General features: G+C 39.1%; 1 long non-coding RNA gene across 1 annotated transcript in view; it reads right to left on the reverse strand.

Moving 5' to 3' along the window:
* Positions 1–19,520, reverse strand: part of LOC129392837 (uncharacterized) — a 580,523-nt gene that overhangs the window by 419,879 nt on the left and 141,124 nt on the right. Inside the window, exon 3 of the long non-coding RNA XR_008619476.1 lies at positions 11,394–11,464. This is a non-coding gene — a long non-coding RNA (uncharacterized lncRNA). The remainder of the gene's footprint in view (positions 1–11,393; positions 11,465–19,520) is intronic.

The following is a 19,520-nucleotide window of genomic DNA, read 5'->3' on the forward strand; positions in this document are numbered from 1 at the left end:
CCTTTTCTCCACACCCTGTCCAGCATTTATTGTTTCTAGATTTTTTTGATGATGGCCATTCTGACCGGTGTGAGATGGTATCTCATTGTAGTTTTGATTTGCATTTCTCTAATGATTAATGATGTTGAGCATTCTTTCATGTGTTTGTTGGCAATCTGTATATCTTCTTTGGAGAAATGTCTATTTAGGTCTTCTGCCCTTTTTTCGGATTGGGTGGTTTGTTTTTTTGTTATTGAGATGCATGAACTGCTTGTAAATTTTGGAGATGATACAAATAGATGGAGAGATATACCATGTTCTTGGATTGGAAGAATCAACATTGTGAAAATGACTCTACTACCCAAAGCAAGCTACAGATTCAATGCAATCCCTGTCAAACTACCAATGGCATTTTTCACAGAACCAGAACAAAAAATTTCACAATTTGTATGGAAACACAAAAGACCCCGAATAGCCAAAGCAATCTTGAGAACGAAAAATGGAGCTAGAGGAATCAGGCTCCCTGACTTCAGACTATACTACAAAGTTACAGTCATCAAGACATTATGGTACTGGCACAAAAACAGAAATATAGATCAATGGAACAGGATAGAAAGCCCAGAGATAAACCCACGCACATATGGCTATTGTCTATTGTAAATAGTGCTGCTATAAACATTGACGTGCATGTATCTTTTCGAATTATGTTTTTTCCAAGATATATGCCCAGGAGTGGGATTGCTGGATCGTATGGTAACTCCAGTTTTAGTTTTTAAAGGAATCTCCAGACTGTTTTCCATAGTGGCTGCACCAATTTACATTCCCACCAACAGGGCAAGAGGGTTCCCTTTTCTCCACACCCTCTGGAGCATTTATTATTTGTAGATTTTTTTGACGATGGCCATTCTGACCGGTGTGAGGTGATACCTCATTGTAGTTTTGATGTGCATTTCTCTAATAATTAGCGATGTTGAGCAGCTTTTCATGGGCTTCATGGCCATCTGTACGTCTTCTTTGGAGAAATGTCTATTTAGGTCTTCTGCCCATTTTTGGATTGGGTTGTTTGGTTTTTTGAAATTGAGCTGCATGAGCTGCTTGTAAATTTTGGAGATTAATCCTTTGTCAGTTGCTTCATTTGAAAAATAAAAACAAAAATAAACAAATGGGACCTAATGAAACTTAAAAGCTTTTGCATAGCAAAGGAAAACATAAACAAGACGAAAAGACAACACTCAGAATGGGAGAAAATATTTGCCATGTTCTTTACATCTTGCTGAGGACTCTACTGGTCCCTACAGTACCTTTCGCTTTTGTACAGGTTACACAAAGGCACACCTCCTTACAGAGCTCCACAGGCACATGGCTTAACAAACACATGGAAACTTTGTAAGAAAAAAAGTCTTTTTTTTTTTTTTTTTTTTTTTTGAGTGCCAGGCCTAGGTTACAAGTCTTGGCTTGGCTTATGGAGCTTGAATGAAATTTCAGTCTCAGCTGCCCCTTCACCTAGGAGATTCATACATTTAACATCCTGAAGAGGCGTTAGAGACCCACCTGGCCTGCCTAGTTTGTAGGTGGATGCCAAGCTCCTCAGCATACTACCCAAGACCTTTAACCACCTACTATTCTCTTTTATACCATGAGGTCTAGCCAAATGGAGCTAATTGCTAGTCTTCCATTACATCTTGATTTCTGCCATGTTTCTTTGTTGTTACACGTTTCAAAGCTTGTTTTTGCATAGCCCAAAGCCCTTCTTGACTGAGTAATTTCTAACCAACTCTGAGACTCAGATCAAGCACCTCACTCTCCAAGAAATCTTTATTGTCCCTGTGTCTACATAGAACATCCTCCTCTATATTCCCAAGGCATGCTGTATTCAGCCTTCTGTACTTAACATACTGTATCAGAATTGGGGGTTGATTTACTTACCACATCGATGACCAGATGTGAGGCCAGTCATTTTGTAACCGAAAACTGCATCTTCAGTTTCTTCTAATTACCTGAAATAACTTCCTTTTCACCATTATCACTATCAGCCTCATCACTATGATTTACTGTGGACGTAAAAAGTGACTTTTCCTACTCACATAGGTCAAGGACATGAGTACCTTTTCTTATTCAATGCAGACTTTCCCCACAGTAGCTCCAAATACCACTCCATAATTTATCTAGACTTTAAGTATAAGACAGTTAATTGACAGAAGTAATTTTGGTGCTTTTTAATATAGCAAATCTCTAGTGAGCAGTAAAGTCACTGGAGAGCATAAAATATGCAGACCCTTTTAATCTAACAGTAAGTTCAGAGCTAATTTAAATGTGGAGCTGCAGGGATGAGAGCCTGGTGAACTTCGGGTGCATTATGGCTACTCCATCACATTATGTAACTTCATGAGGCACATCAATTCTCTCATGAAAGGAATGGGTGATGCCTTGTAATGCTCTTAAAGCACAGCACCCTTTCACGGGTCCTTTTTACCTGTAACTGTGATCCTCAAACAGGATATTCATCCCCCTGTGGAGATGAGTGTGTGTTAGAGGGATACCAAGCCAGGAACTGCTAAACATGGTCCAGATGCCTGGGGTGCCCATTTAACCTAAAGATTTGAGGAAAACAGATCATCTCAAAATGAACACCAGTATATCACTGGCTACAAAACTCACATTTTAGAGAAGAAACATCAGATTCAAAGAAGTTTTCTGTGTATGTCAGGCTGCTTTGTACTGGGTTACCAGACTCTGGAATTTTCTTTTCTCTGTCTTTAGAGTCACTTCAGGGGAAAATATTGCATAGTGCAGACACATTGCTTAAAATCCTAATTTCGGGATACAAAATCTTTCAGGATCTGCTCTCTGACTACTTTCCCAGTCTCAACAACTGCCAACCATTTCTTCATACATTATGCTGGCCTGTCTCTGGGACTGACACTAAGCGCTCACACACCAGACACCATGCAGGCCCATCCGTAAAACAATCCAGCCACGTGCACATGTGGGTTTTCATGACGATGTCCCCCAGATCTTTCCCTGCTGGCTCCTGGATGCATAATCCTGTCTCCAGACATCTATGACTGCTTGTCTCTGTAGTGAAAATATTCACCTCCTAAAAATCTGCATCCTTAGTATTTGAAGCTGAACTTTTCTCTGATTATATTTTTTCATTTTCTAACCTACTATACTGTAGCCTTGTCAAATTACTTAGAGTACCTGAAACATTTCCCAAAGTTTCCTGCCTTTATGCTTGCTTCCCTGCCCTTCACTTCCTTGAATTTGCTGGAAATGTCTCCTCTACTCCAAACTTTTCCACTCCTACTCATTAGTGCAGGATTCCACAACAATGCACCGATCTGTGATCTTAGGATCCAAGCTGGCTACCGCAGTAGAACATAGATCAGCCTTTCAAGTGTGGTTCTTTTCCTACGCCTGTCAGCCAGTAGACAATGGGTTCTTAGAGAATGGAGAGAGTATATTATTATTTTTTGTGTCTTCGGGGAATAGGGCAATGTTAAATATACAAATATGCACACATAAACTTACCAAAGAATCAGTGATTGGGTAATATGAGTTCCAAAAATATATACCAAACAGAATGTAAGTCATCATATTTTGTAATTGTAGGATGTACCTTTGTTTTGTTTTGGTTTTAGATGTTGCCCCTGCTAAAATGCATTTCAATATCTCCCTCTTGTGCTCAGGATAGTCTAAACACTTTACAGGATACACCCTTGATATGTCTACTAATCCTCACATTCCAAGAGCTGGCTACCTCCTGCTGCAACTACCTACAGTCTTGCCAGTGGAATTTTATGCTTTGACAGGATTCAACTACTTGTCATTTTAGCTCTACCAAAATGCCATTTTCTTCAGTGTTTCTCGGTCTACATATAGATTACCTCATCTGCTGGAAACGCCCTAGTCCTTCTCTTTGCAAGGTTTAAGTCTATTCATTCACAGAGGTTTAGAGTACAGGTCATATTCTCCAGGTAATATTCCTCGACTATCCCTCTCCTATTTTTGCTTCATTAAGTGTTCATATAGTGCTCTTCTGTGCATTCTTCTGCTATAGCACTTATCACCTCATATTATAATAATGAATTTACTTTCATGAAACCTCCCCCAAATACCAGTAATGTGCACAAATAGTAAATGGGGATGGATTAATTTTTCATGTTGTTTTAATCAGCTTTATTAAAATATAATTTATATAAGATAAGATTTATCAATTTTAGTGTACAATGCTGAATTTTTACAAATGTATATAATGGTTTAACCACCACCATAATCTTCATACAGAACATTTCCATTACCTTAAAAAGTCCCTGGCAAACAATGATTTCTTTTCTATACTGTTGCCTTTTCTCGAATTTCATATACATGGAATCATAACTGTAAATGCTTTGTGTCTGGGTTCTTTCATTTAGCTTAATGCTTGTGAGATTCATCCACGCTATTAAGTATACCAGAAGTGTGTTCCTTCTTACAACTGAGTAGTATTCCATTGTGTGGATGCATCACAATTTGTTTATCCAGTCACCAGTTGATGGTGATTTGGATTTCTTGATATCTTTGCTAATTATGAGTAAAGCTGCTATGACCATTGAGTACTAATCTTTGTATGAGCACATGACTGAATACCTAGAAGAAGGATTGTGGAGTCATGTGGTAAATGTGTGTTTAACTTTACAGGAAACTGTCAACTATTTTCCAAAGAGGTATGCCATTTTGCATTCCCACCTTCAATATACTAGTGCTCCAAGTAATCAGCATCCTTACCAACAATGGAACTAATAATACTGTTTAGCTTTAGCCATCCTACATGTGCTGTACTATCTCAAGTGTAGTTTAATTTTATTTTCTGAACAAATAATGACATCATATATTTTTATTTGCATATTTATTATTTGTATATTTTCTTTGGCGAAATGAATATTCAAATACCTTGTCCATTTTTTTAAAACTAGAATTTTCGTCTTATTGAGTTGTTAGAGTTTATTATATATTCTGGATACAAGTCCTTTATCAGATAAATGTTTTACAAATACTTTCTTTCAATCATTCTCTTTATTTTTTTCAAAGTATTTTTCATAGACCAAACATTTTTAAGTTTGATAAAGTTAGCAGTGGCTACATTATTTTTTATTCATTTATTTATTTAATTTATTTATTTTTGGCTGTGTTGGGTCTTCGTTGCTGCACACGGGCTTTCTCTAGTTGTGGCGAGCGGCGGCTACTCTTCGTTGAGGTGTCCAGGCTTCTCATTACAGTGGTTTCTCTTGTTGCAGAGCACGGGATCTAGGGGCATTGGCTTCAGTAGTTGTGGTGCGTGGGTTCAGTAGTTGTGGCTCATGGGCTCTAGAGCTCAGGCTCAGTAGTTGTGGCACATGGGCTTAGTTGCTCCACGGCATGTGGGATCTTCCCGGACAAGGGCTCGAACCCGTGTCCCCTGCATTGGCAGGCAGATTCTAAACCACTGCACCACGAGGGAAGCCCTGGCTACATTATTTTTGTTTCGGTTTGTTTCTTTCCCCAGGACTTAGAGAATTGTTTGGTAGATAGCAGATGTGTAATAAATGATCTAAATATTTTGTAAACTAAGCATGCTGGAAAACTTGCTATAATTCAGCCCCACCAGTGCTCATAACTGAATGAACTAGTTTGATGCCTTTCTAAAATCTGACCCACAGGTGTGCCTTTCTATAAAGAATAAACTCTAAATTTTCTTCAAAGGAGAGAATTAATGCCCCTATATGATGCTACAGTTTCATAACATAAATAAAATACATGTACTGGCCAAAACAATTTTGGTCTGGGAAGATGTCAAAACAGGTGTTGAGAGCTACTACCTGCATCCCATAGGGCAGCTTAAATGTGTTCTCAGGAGTCATTTGATTCTAAACAAGATCCATTTCCAGTGATTCTTTCATGAAGGATTAGCACCAAATCATACTTCCTAATAGGTAAGCACGATGACAAAATTACAAATACAAATAGTCAGTGTGGCCTTCAAGGTCCTAAAGGGGCTAACCTTGCCTACTTCCTTGACTTCCTCTGGTACCAGAGTCAGCCTCACCTTTGTACAGCCACACTGGCTTCCTCTCAGTTTATCCAAGTTTCCACTCTTGGATACCTGGGTTTTGTACTTATCCTTGGAAAGATCTTACTGCATTCTCCTACTTCTGACTAATTGTGATTCATCCTTCAGATCTCAGTCCAAAGAGTATTGATTCAAAGTAACCTTTTCATATTACACCCCTTCCCATTTATTTAACTTAAGTCTTTCTTGCATATTTTCTCATACTGTATTATAGTCCCCCCATAGTATTTATAAAGTGTGCAATTATAGTTTTACAGATTGCAATCACAGAAAAGGTGGGAGATATGTCTGTTTACTTAATCTCATCTCCAGATATATCATATCATATATTGAATAGAACATTTTGAAGACTGGGTGTAACCTCATAATCACCATAAATAATCTAGTGGAAAAACACTGGCTGGCACTGAAACACATTTTTCATGTATACTTCTTAAAAGGAGCTTTAAATTCTACTTTCGGGGCTTCCCTGGTGGCGCAGTGGTTGCGCGTCCGCCTGCCGATGCAGGGGACGCGGGTTCGCGCCCCGGTCTGGGAGGACCCCACGTGCCGCGGAGCGTGAGGGCCCGTGAGCCATGGCCGCTGGGCCTGCGCGTCCGGAGCCTGTGCTCCGCAACGGGAGAGGCCACGACAAAGGGAGGCCCGCATACGACACACACAAAAAAATTCTACTTTCAAAGTGAGGTCCAAAAATGGTTGAAGTGGCTCTATCCTTAAGGCATGTATACAGTCTACATGGTGAGTACTGGGAAGGACAAGTTCTGTCTAAAGCTCAAAGATATTTCTAAAGATGTGTCCTCCTTCATATAATTTGCATAAATATAAATATAAGGCATCTTCTAATCTCCCAAGAAGATCAGGTTGACATTCCCAAATTGAAACCATGAAGACTGTCATATATATATGGTATTCTTTTCTCCTTTCACCTCCTCTCTGCATTTACCCAGATCTCCTATGGGAAAGGCACTCAGCCTAGGAAAGCGCAATAAGCAATGTGGAAACTCAGGTGAGTGGTGTTTAAGAGCAGGACACATCAATCAGAATCTTTCCAGTGTGGAATTTGGATTTGTACAATTTACACTCATTTCTTTTCTCCCCTTTTGAATACTGAATTTACTTAACCGTTTACAAAAGGATTATAATCCCTGGAATCATATAATTTATGGAAATAAAGCGTCTTTAGTTGATATAATAATAATGATAAGAACTCACATTTATTAAACTGCAATATGATGGATAATGAGAATTGCTTTAATTGGATGACCCTATTAAACCATTACCACCCACTATGAGTAGGCACTTCCCTTTTTACTCTGTCAGGTGAGACAGCTGTTCAAGTCAGGTGTCTACTACAATACATGGCTGAGCTGGAGTTGCCATCTGAATCTGTCTGACTCTATAACCCATGTTCTTAGCCTCTAGGTCTCAGTTTCCCAGATATCATTTTGTCCAAACCCATTACTTTTTTCATACGGGGAAAGGGAGGTCTAGGAAAGAGAGTGAATGGAGAAGATCCTATGGCTTAGCAGTGGCAGAACTAGAATTAGTGCCTAGTTTCCTGCGTTCCGTTGTCTCTCAATCAGTTTTTTCAATGTACTTTGCATCATAAAAGTCAGACTTTCAGGGTTTCTTAAAAACTAGGAGTCCCTGTTACTTAACAAACACTTAACACTGTGCTAATTATGGGCCAGTCCTCTAAACCCTTTACATGGACTAACTCATTTAATTTCTTTGAGGACCTATAGGCGGGTACTATTATCCCCTCCATTTCACATTGGGTAGAGATGAGGCACCCAACAGTTAAATAATCTGCCTAAGAACACATAACTAGTGAGTGCTAGTGAGTGGTAGATTTGGGATTGGGTCTCAGCAGCCTGGCTCTAGACTTCGCACTCTTGACCATTTAGGTGAGATGCTTCTCTTTCAACTACAGCTAACAGGTGGCAGAGCAGAGCTGGCATCTTCACACAGCAGAATCAGGAGAAACAGAAATCTTCCCAAATGTCCCCCAACACAAATTTGCCACATTTGAAATACTTCCCTTAGAGTTATCCAAATTCTGAACTAGAATAATTTTTCCACTTGAAGGACAAAAAAGACAATTGCTTTAGATTGAAACCTGCTACACACTAGCAGTGATGGCCTTCAGCAATTGACTTGGTGAATCTATTTCCACAGCAGCAAAGTTCCTATGCTGACTGCATCCCAGCGTTTGCTTGGATGAACAAATGAAAAATTTTAAACTATATGTCTAAGTAAAAATACTTTAAATAAAAACATATTAATATGAAAGAAAATGTTGTCATTTTCATTAGATAATTATAGTCACTTAGCAGTATCATGAACAATGTCAGTGTGTTTAAGACACTAAATACCCTTCCCAAAGTACAGCATGGTCTAAGATGTGTGTTACACCAGTATAATTAGTTAAGTACCTGTGAAATATTTTTATATTTTGGGTTCATTCTTTCAATAAATATTTTTGAGACCTAATGTATAAAATGCTCACTTCTTAAGACCAATTTATGATCATTTAACTAATTGGGAATTCAAAGTATGACATTGAAATTAAAATGGAAAAAGAGAGGCATTGAGGAGCTGAGTATTCTTCTTCCAAGGGAAAGCCTTGTTTATTTTTGAACATTGTCCTATGTGCTGAGTACAATATAGAGCACAAGGTAGAAGCTCAATGGCTGTTTCTTGAATTAAATGGAATAGGCGTTCATCCAAAACACACAGCTTTTCTCCATGTGTCTATTACAGAAGCATTTTACTGGAGCTGGAGAGGAAACCGGGCATTTATTTTAATACTGTGTCCCAACTCCGAGAAACAAATTTGTGTTCCATTACTACTTAAATCAAATATCAATGTGTATGCCTCATGCTCTTCAGGCTGATGGGATTATTGGACATGACTGGAATTAGACATGAATGATGCCATTCTTTACCTTCCCAAGCTATTAGAGATTTAAAGGACAGTCGTCTGAAGTGATCTGAGAAGACAACATTGAGCAGTATTCTACAGAAACAATGTCTTTCTGCCGTCAACTTCAGCATTTTTCATGAGTTGTTGGCGGGGGTGGGTAAGGGTTTTCTGATAAATACCAATGGGCCAGATTTGTTTACGTCTTTATTTCCTTATTCACTTAGCATTTTTTCCCCAGCAGTCTTGAAGTTTCATTGGCGTTTTACTAGTTTGCTTCTGTCATAGAATGCTTTTTGATTGTATTGAATAGAATAATAATACTTAGAGAAAAATCACATAAATGATTTGGCCTAGTTCCTCCATGTTAGAAATATGGAAAATGTGGCCATTTAAGAAGGTTGCGGTTTCTCCCAAATCATGCAGTTAGATGGTAGCAGAGCTGAACCTAAAGTTCACATTTCCTTGTTCCCAGTTCAGAGCTCATACTACTACAAGTAACCTTATTTAGGATGCAAGCCCATGTTTTCACGTACTATAGAAATATCCCAAACCTCTGCTTTAAAATAATTCAGAAAGTAATTTCCCCAGTACACACACATACACACACATACAGTTTTAAACAGCTCTAACTTTGGGAGACATCTGTAAGTGCATGTGTCAGGAACTGTACGAAGTAAATCCCATGTTATCTCATTTAATCTGTACACAAAACAGCATTTTTCCAATTTTATGAATAAGAATAAAATTTTCTGATTTTACGGTCGAATAAGGTAAAATATCTTTCGAGTATCATAGCTGGTATAGACAGATGCAGACTTCACTATGAGGTTTGTGTCACTCTGTATTTTCAATACCGACTCTCTTTTCTATGATTTCTCCTATGACCCTGTGTTGCAGAGAAGTGAGAATTCACAAATTGTGTGCTTTTTTTCAAATAAGAGAGTATTAAAGAACTTGGAGGCACAGAAATTGGCTTAGGGAAGGAAAAATTCAGGAAGTTAACCATTATTTCCTCGATATCAGTAATAAATGGGTATAAGGTATACAACCAGGACCAAAGCGTTTACTTTTCAGGGAGCTAAATCCTGGCTCAAATTAAGAAGGGATTTCTGTCTACCATCCTACTATCTTAGGATGTTTTCTCTCACTCTGTGATGTATTTTCCCATCTGTTCCCTTTCTCCTCTCCTACTTGGCTCTCCTCCACGAGCGTTTCTGTAATGCCTCATGCATGCTGAGCACTACAAATGTCATTGAGAATAAAGGCAAGGATAGGCCCACGCTTCTTAAGGAGTCTCAGTCTAGTGGTGAATGCAGACTCATAGATAATTATAACATAATGTGGCCAATGTAAAAATAAAGATGTTCAGGGAAATTCAAGGACACACAGGAGAACTAAATCAGCCAAGCGGGAGCTAGAAAATACGCTGTGGAAAAGATAAAGTCAAAGCTAAGACTAAAGGGGTGAATAAGGATCATTAAGGCGAAGAGAGGCAGTGGGGGAATGTGGCCATTCTGAGCAGAAGAAATAAACCGGGTAAAAAACAGCCACACAGGATATGTGGTGGTGCGTGAGCCACAGTGGGGAAGAAGGTGTAATCAGAATAAAAAATGATGTTAGACTAAAATAGTTGTTTCCCTACTTACTTAAGAATTCCTTTGTCTCTGCTGATTTTGTACACATTCCTTGTTAGTAGCCATGAGCTTCTTTTCAGGACTTTTTTCAGTTGAGAATTCAATTACACTCAGTTGTTAAGAGGGATACAAATATCCCCAGAAGATAGAAAGGAAAATGGAGGTGAGAAAAAAAAAAAAAAAAACTCTTCCAAAATGAAAACATGGAATGGATACATAACATTCCCAGATTATTGATCATCTGTGCCAATTTTGTCAGGCAGAAGACAGAGCTATTCCTATCATGAGAGCATCAGGAATTGCCTTGCAACACAGCTTCACAAACTGCAAACTGATCCGGGATATTGCACCAGAGTGGGACATGTGGAAGAGCAGGAAAAAAAGCACAAAAGTTGAAGCAGGTAGACTTTCTGTAACTCTGACCCTGCCTAATTTGTTTATGTTTTCTGAGATTTCCTTTACTGAAAGGCAAAATGAGAATTATATCACCCAATTTTTCAGATCAGAAAATTCAACCAGACTTTTTTCTATATACTGCCCCTCAGCGAATGTTGATTAGCTCCCTCCTGATATTTGTAAGCGTAAGTATACCCAACAGAGGGTAAAGCAGAATTATAAAATATTAGAGTTTGAAGTTTCCTTAATGATCAGGTCATGGCTCTTAATGCATTTTTTCATCCATTCATTTTTTACTCATTCATTTAATAAATGTAACTGGTCTCCTCCTACCAGCTGGGCACTGCAATTGCCCAAAGATAAGACTCACCCATCCTGTAGAGAAGGTCACAGTGCAGTGGAAGACAGGGGCACAGAGACAGACATTCAGTCCAGTGAGTTCTGTAATAGAACAAGACCCGGTATAGAAAGGAATGAGCGAGTTCTTGTGTTATCAGGTCCACTGCCAGGTTTGGGGCAGGTGGGTTAGGGCGAGTATTAGCTTCCAGACAGCCAACAACAGCGGACTGTCCAGTAATGAGGACTCACGGAGCATGAGAAAGCTTAATGGAGAGCGTGTTCAATGAGGCAATGGAGGTAGGAACCCATAGAGTAGCAGTTTCTTCCCCTCGTCCTAGAGGCCTGCTATTCTCTGTTCTCTGCCCAAATACTTGCCTTTTCTCCCATCTTGGCCCCGATTTGTTTAATCCAGTGGCAGTGCTAATGCAGCAAAACTGAAAGATTCTGGATGAATGGTGATGATTGCTGAATACCTGTCCTTGATCTTTCTTTGCTTAGCTGTTTTGCCCATCTTTCTGGGTCCTAACTATTTTCACTCATTAGGATTTTTTTTTAATAATTTGGTGTTCATGGAATTCCATATACTAAATTTCATTTAGGCGAAAAAACACACAAACAAATGAATGAACAAACAAAAAGAGCTCTGATTTTTGTTATTCTAGTTGATATAAATACGTACATAATTAGGTAAAGCATTCATTGATAATATCGTTTTGTTGCTGGGCTATTTAATTATCAACATGTTCCTACGGCAACATGGATTTTATTGTTCTTTTTTTTTTTTTTTTTTTTTGCGGTACGCGGGCCTCCCACTGCCGTGGCCTCTCCCGCTGCAGAGCACAGGCTCCGGACTCGCAGGCCCAGCGGCCATGGCTCACGGGGCCCGCCGTCCGCGGCACGCGGGATCCTCCCGGACCGGGGCATGAACCCGCATCCCCTGCATCGGCAGGCGGACCCCCAACCACTGCGCCACCAGGGAAGCCCCGGAAACATGGATTTTAAAGGGGAAACTATCTGTGAGTTGCAACTGTGTGCCAGATGATATGATAAATGTATTATGAGTCTTTCATTTTCACAATAAATCTCTGCAGTGGGTACTAGAATTGTCATTGTATAGATGTAGACAATAAAAACCAGAAATATTTAAAATTTTCCCAAGGTTAACAAAATTAGTAAAGAATGGAATGAGGATTTAAAACGTCGGTTAAATGACGCCAAAAGTCTATTCTTTTTTTTTCCTAAAAGGCCCATAAAAACAAAACCGTAAGAGTGGATTGACTGGTTTCAAAATGATCACTATGGTAAGAGTGCCAGCAAGGTCTGCCCACTTAACAGTGTCTCTTTAAAATTAAGAAGCTCACCTGGAAAAATAAACAGTAACACACATTCTATGAGACCCCAAATTCTCACAAAATATCAGATGCCAGAAGGAGATGAACAGAAGAGACAGTAGTCATCACAAGCCGTGTGAAACCGTGTATCTCTCAATTAGCCACCATTCAGGTTAATAAAGTTACGTGCCACTCAAAGGTACAACTCAGTTCTTAGCAGCTTGTTTTTAAAAAGTAGATTCTTACATGGGAAAAGGAAAGACCAAAAGAGAATTAGCCAGGCAGAGGGCATTCTAATTAGCGTGCTATGTCGCACTCACAACCTTCATGTTAATCACTTTCTGAAACTGATTCACAGAGCCTCAAAGATATATAACAGTCACCTGTGTAACAGTCACCTCTACACACCTGGGTCTGGCAGATATGTGATCTTCTCCAACGATTTTTCCTGTTAATACTCTCACATGGAATTATTAGTGGTTTTGAATATATCAGATGAGGCTAGGAGCTGCAGGCATATGGCTTAAAGAACATGTTCCAAGGTGTCTCACTTACAGGATTACTGTTTTTGATGACAGACAGCTCACCATTTCAACCTCTCTCCTCCACAGATGAAAAAAACTGAGGTTCAGAGTGAACAACTGGTTTGACAAGATCTCACAGCGACCAGTGGCACTTGATCTTAGTGCCATCTGTGTACTGGTGTGTGGGTTTGCGTGTCTGGGTACTTGTCTGAACGTGTATGTGTGTGTGCGTGTGTATGTGTGTGTGTGTGTGTGTGAGAGTGTGCGTGTGTGTGTGTGTTGGGGGTTCACCTACAGAACCCCAGGCTCCTCACTAGAACCGTGATAATGTGATAATATAACTCTAGATGCACAGGTAGAGGTATAGAGTGAGAGAGTGAGATGTGGTTAATGTTCTGGAGAACAAGAGAAAAATATTCATGGAACAAAATAAAGTTTGAACTGAGTCTCAAACGATAAGACCATTTAGTGCAGAGAAAGGCAATAAGCATCTCTGATAGAACTTCCTGTGCAAAGGTAGAAAGATTTGGAAAGGCTGGTTTGATTTGGAAGAGCCCTCGAAGCACATCAGGAAGTTGTGTTTAGCAGTCTATATCATGGGATCTAAATTCAATAAACGTTTGTGGGTGGAGAAGAAGTGAGAAAGAGGGGGTCATAAGGAGGATACAGTGGAATACAGGAGAGAGAGGGAAAAGAAAATTGAGTGTATTACATTAAAAAGTTCAATTTTATCCAAATTTCCAGGGGGCACTCTCATGTTTCTATTAGGATTAGTGAAAATGTTGATCTTTGCTTGGCTTCATGAAAGACTTTGATAAAAATTTCACTGGGTGAAGGGGAACTTAAAACTCTTCTTCCAGAATAAAATCCACGTGCCTTAGTTGGGCCTTCAAGGTCATGCGGTTCGCACTTCTAGACTCAGGTCTCACACCTCGCTCTCCCTACTCCAGGTCTTCAGGACCCTGCTCTGCGGCCTAACTGAACTGGTGGTTCCCACTGAACAGCCACAGCTTCAGATCACTGTTTTCTTACACTTACAGCTGCCTAGCAGAATCTGACCCAGATCCCTCTTTCTTTGCCCAACTGAAGTCCACTAATAGTTAATCCAGATGTCGCCTCTTTGGGGATGGATCTAGAATATCTTGTTTAGAATAATCACATGCATTCTTCTATTATAGCCCTTGACACCCTCTATTATCATTTTTATCCCACCCCTGCCTCCATATATAAGACCAAGCTCTTCTTTAAGATCACTGACCATTTTCGACTCATCTTTCCGTCATCGGCCTCTTGCACAATATCACCAGGTGTGCGCTAGGCAATTGTTTGCTAGGGAAATCAGTGACAAAGTGAAGGAGTGGTAAATCAATAATACTATGAAGACAGGGCCACTCCTTGAAAAGATCTGATAGCATCAAATTATGAATTGGATCACAGACATATATTAGAAATTAAATTAATAAAACAAGCAACAGGAAGACATTGACTTCATAAGCAATTTTCTAATTTTACAACTTTCGCATGTCATTTACTAGTGAATGACATTTGAATGTCAAACTCTTCAGTCAAAAGATTCTTAAGGAAAAAGATCATATTTTCTTTATCATTGTACACATTCCTCATAAATACACAATAACCCTCAGTAAATGGGAGGAGGTAAGAAGAGTGACACATCATTTTCTGAGTATAAACCATATATCAGATATTTCAAATTCTTTGCATGATCTGATCATAATAAGTATCTGGAGAAGTAGGTGTAACTTCTTCATGCTACAGTTGAGTAAGTTAAGATTCAGAGAGAATAAGCTGTTCTAAAAGGTGGTAGGTTAAAAATGGCCAAACATTCTTTCTAGATCTTTCCGTTAAGAAGTGGAATCTATTTCCCCACCCCTTGAAACTGGACTGAGTTCGTGACTTGCTTTGTCCAACCGAAGCAGTAGAAGTGCTGTTATGTTAGGGCTACAATCTTGATGCCAGCTCAGATAGCCAGGTGTGTGCATGCGTTTACCTGGGATTCCCAGTCCCGGTCTGAGCTGTGAGACATCTACAACTCATGAATGATCCCAGACAAGCTCAGAAGGAGAACTGTTCAACTGAACTCAGCTCTAAGTGCTGATGCAAATAACCATGAACAAATAAATTGTTTTAAGTCACCACATTTTTTTTTTTTTTCGCTGTACGCGGGCCTCTCACTGTTGCGGCCTCTCCCGTTGCGGAGCGCAGGCTCCGGACGCGCAGGCTCAGCGGCCGTGGCTCACGGGCCCAGCCGCTCCGCGGCACGTGGGATCCTCCCGGACCGGGGCACGAACCCGCGTCCCCTGCATCGGCAGGCGGACTCTCAACCACTGCGCCACCAGGGAAGCCCTACTTCTATGTATTTTATTCTATGTCTATTATAGTTTGTTTTAGAGGAGATTGGATATTATTTTAATACAGTATTAATTTCTTGTCATTATTATTATTGTTGTCGCTGTTTAGTTTAACATATCTATTCCATTAGAATAAAAGCTCCTTTATGACAAGGACAGTGTCTAACTTATTTATTGATGCATAATTAAATTCAACTACAGTGTCTGGCACTTATCAGCTATATGGGACAGTTTTTTGAATTAAGTGTTAATGAACTGTATCTACAAAACTGTGAAGCCTTTGAAAGATTTTTATATGAGAAAGAAAAGCATACGCTTGAACCATGGTCTCCTGAAATGCACTGAGGCAGCTATGTAAAGGGTGGTTTAAAGTGGGGTGGAGGGGATCAGGGACAGGTCCGAGTCCAGAGTGAATATGCCTTCAGTGATAACACCAATATTGAATGTCAGCACTTCTGAGGGTATATAACACTCAAGTTGTATAATATACCTCAGAGAATTAACAGTTTGATTCTTTCTAATCCTAGAATCAATACCTGTAAAAAAAAAAAATCCAATGCTTATCAACACTGAAAAAAATCTTCGGATTCACAAAGTAATGTATGCCTCCTTCCCCCATTACATACCTAAGAGCAACCCCTGAAAGTACTCCTGTCCAAATGAGACCCGACACCAGGACCTCCCAGGTAACTGATTTAAAGCAATGCCGTAGTAAACGGTCTCAGTGCTTTGCCATTTCACTTCGGGCTCCAACTACTTAGGATGCAATTGATTACTAAATGATAAATTCGCATGCTAATTATATTTTTTCAGATGTTCATTGAAGGAGTTCTTTGAAGATTCATGCATTGCACATGGGAAGAACACTTTCACATTCGTTAACTTAGTGTTTCCAGGAAACTCATTTTGATAATTTGATATTCTGGCAGGAGATTTATGTCCAAACTGGCCTTCACTTTATTTCTTCTACGACATCCACATTCTCTAAGGAAACTTTGTCCCTTGCTGTTCTCTGTTTGAAATTTTCTTCTTTCTTGTCCTCTCACGATTGCATTTCTCACTATAAAAGTTTAGGCAAAACTATTACACTTCAGAGTCCTCCTCATCCATCCTGTTTAAACTAGATTCCTCAACCTCCAAACATGGCCTAATCATTTCCAAATTACCTTATTTTATTTTCCACATTGTCAGTAAAACAAATTTACCTTGACTCTTTATTTTTTTAACTTGTTTATTTTTTGTATGATACCACTGGATTCTTATTAGGGTGGGGGTCATCTTTCCCAAATGTTTACCTCTGTATTTTAGGGACAAAAATAGCGATTATCACATAAAGGGTGTTCAATAAATATTTGATGTTTGAATGAACAAGTGAGAAAACTGAGGGTTAGAAAGGTTAATTCACACAGTTAATAGTTTGCAGATCTGAGACACAAGCTAGGGCTTTCTAATTCAAAATCTCACTGTATCATGACTGACTTCTATTAAACTGTACTATTAGCAGATTGAGCTATTAGGAGAAGCAGATTATCTTATACAGTGTAAATATACTTATGTATATATTGAAAATGTCTAGGTCTTTTTTTTTTTTTTGTACCTTTTGACTACATTCACCCATTTCTCCTACCCTCCCACCCTCACCTCTGGCAACTACCAATCTGTTCTTTGTTTCTATGAGCTCAGGTTTTGTTTAGATTCCACATATAACTGAGATCATGAAGTATTTGTCTTTCTCTGAACTATTTATTTTACTTGGCATAATGTTCTCAAGGTCTATCCATGTTGTCACAAATGGCAAGATTTCCTTCTTTTTTTTTTTTTTTTTGCGGTACGCGGGCCTCTCCCTGTTGTGGCCTCTTCCGTTGCGGAGCACAGGCTCCGGACGCGCAGGCTCAGCGGCCATGGCTCACGGGCCTAGCCGCTCCGCGGCATGTGGGATCTTCCCGGACCGGGGCACGAACCCATGTCTCCTGCATCGGCAGGCGGACTCTCAACCACTGCGCCACCGGGGAAGCCCAAGATTTCCTTCTTTATGACTGAATACTAGTCATATATTTATTTTGTTATCCATTCACCTATTGATGGACATGTAAGTTGTTTCTATGTCTTGGCTATTGTAAATAATGCCCCAATGAATACAGGGGTGCAGATATCTCTTCAAGATCTTGATTTTGTTTCCTTTGGATATACATGCAGAAGTAGAATTGCTGGATCACATGGTAGTTCTGTTTTTAATTTTTTTGAGGAACATCCATACTGTTTTCCATAGTGGCTGCACAAATTTATATTCCCACCGGTAGTGCACAAAGGTCCTCTCTCCTTCACATTGTTGCCAACACTTGTTATCTCTCGTCTTCTTGATGACAGCCATTCTAACAGGTGTGAGGTGATATCTCAGTATGGTTCTGATTTGCATTTCCCTAATGATTAGCTATGTTGAGTACCTTTTCATGTAACTGTTGGCTATTTGTACATCTCCTTTAGAAAAATATCTATTGAGTTCCTCTGCCCATGTTTTAATCAAATTGTTTGTCTTTTTGTTATTGAGTTGTGTGAGATTTTTACGTTATTTGGATATATATTTATACACAACTTATATATATATTTATCAATAATATAGACATATTATAGATAATTATGTACATATGTATTTTTATATATTATACATTTACATACATATTTAATATGTATACATATATGTAAATATTTACATATTTATTTATATGTAAATACTTATATATAAATATTTATTGACATATAATATATACATATAAATATTTATTTACATATAATAATATACATACATACATACATATGTATGTAAAGATACATTTACAGAAAAAGCTTAGGTCATCTTAACCCTTTGATGATGAGGTTTTGGGCTCAGGTCACAACTTCAACCACTTACTTTCCCAACACTCTTTTGTTTTGTGATTTTGAACAAAGCATCAGCAGAGCGCACTTCTGAATGACGGAATGGAGAATGGTAAAAAATGGGAACCTTAAAATAAAACGGGAGCCGCTATCCTGCAGCTCGGGCTCTCTGTCTTTGTCGCGGCCCCTGACTTGCTTTCTCCTCAGCTCCCATCTCCTGTCGCCCAATTTTGAGTGTTGGGGGTTTTGTGTTCTGTGAGTTTTTAAAATATCTCTGTGATGGATGAAAGTCCATGCAGTGAAGCACGCTGTCAAATTTGAGCCATCTGTCACCAAATGCTGGCACTCATATCTGCCAAATTGCTGGGTCTGAGTCATGTCTTTGCTTCTGAAAAAATGTCAGTGTCATTTGTCACCATCTAATATTTATGCCACATCAGATTGCCACTTGCTTGCCATGGGTCAGAACCACTGGAGAGACGGCAGTTGTCAATGATTCTTTCACATTTTTCCCACAGGACAACCCACTCAGCTTGTCTCTATCCACCAGGTAAAAGCAGGATCTTTATTATAAGTAAATGTTCAGCATATCACAACTGATGACAAGACTTGATTCACCCAATGTCACTTTCAAGAAATCGTTAGTCTACCTCTTTGCCAATATTGTTTCCAACCACAGTCTTAATTAATATGTCACTCCATTAAATTCTTATGACACAGAATTCCTAGTTTAAGAATGTGAGATACATTTCTTCAAGGATTCAGTAAATAACTGGGAACTATGGAATAAAGGGTCAGTCCAACGTAGGATTTCTGTGAGAGACTGAGGTCAACCTTCCAGGAAAAATCTCACTCAAAAGAAATAAATGACTTAACCTGAATGACATTGGGTCAAAAGAAGGGAAGAAGCCAATTGTGAGCTGACAGAATCTTTCTTAGTTACCAATCTATGTTATAAGGACTTGTACCAAAAATCTGAAATGAATAAGTGATAAAAATAAAAGGGGAAAATGTTCTTGTTGATAATGGTACACACTGCAGTATTCACAAGTGAAATACT

Source organism: Physeter macrocephalus, chromosome 15, assembly GCF_002837175.3.
Source record: "Physeter macrocephalus isolate SW-GA chromosome 15, ASM283717v5, whole genome shotgun sequence".
In the NCBI taxonomy this organism is placed as follows: domain Eukaryota; kingdom Metazoa; phylum Chordata; class Mammalia; order Artiodactyla; family Physeteridae; genus Physeter; species Physeter macrocephalus.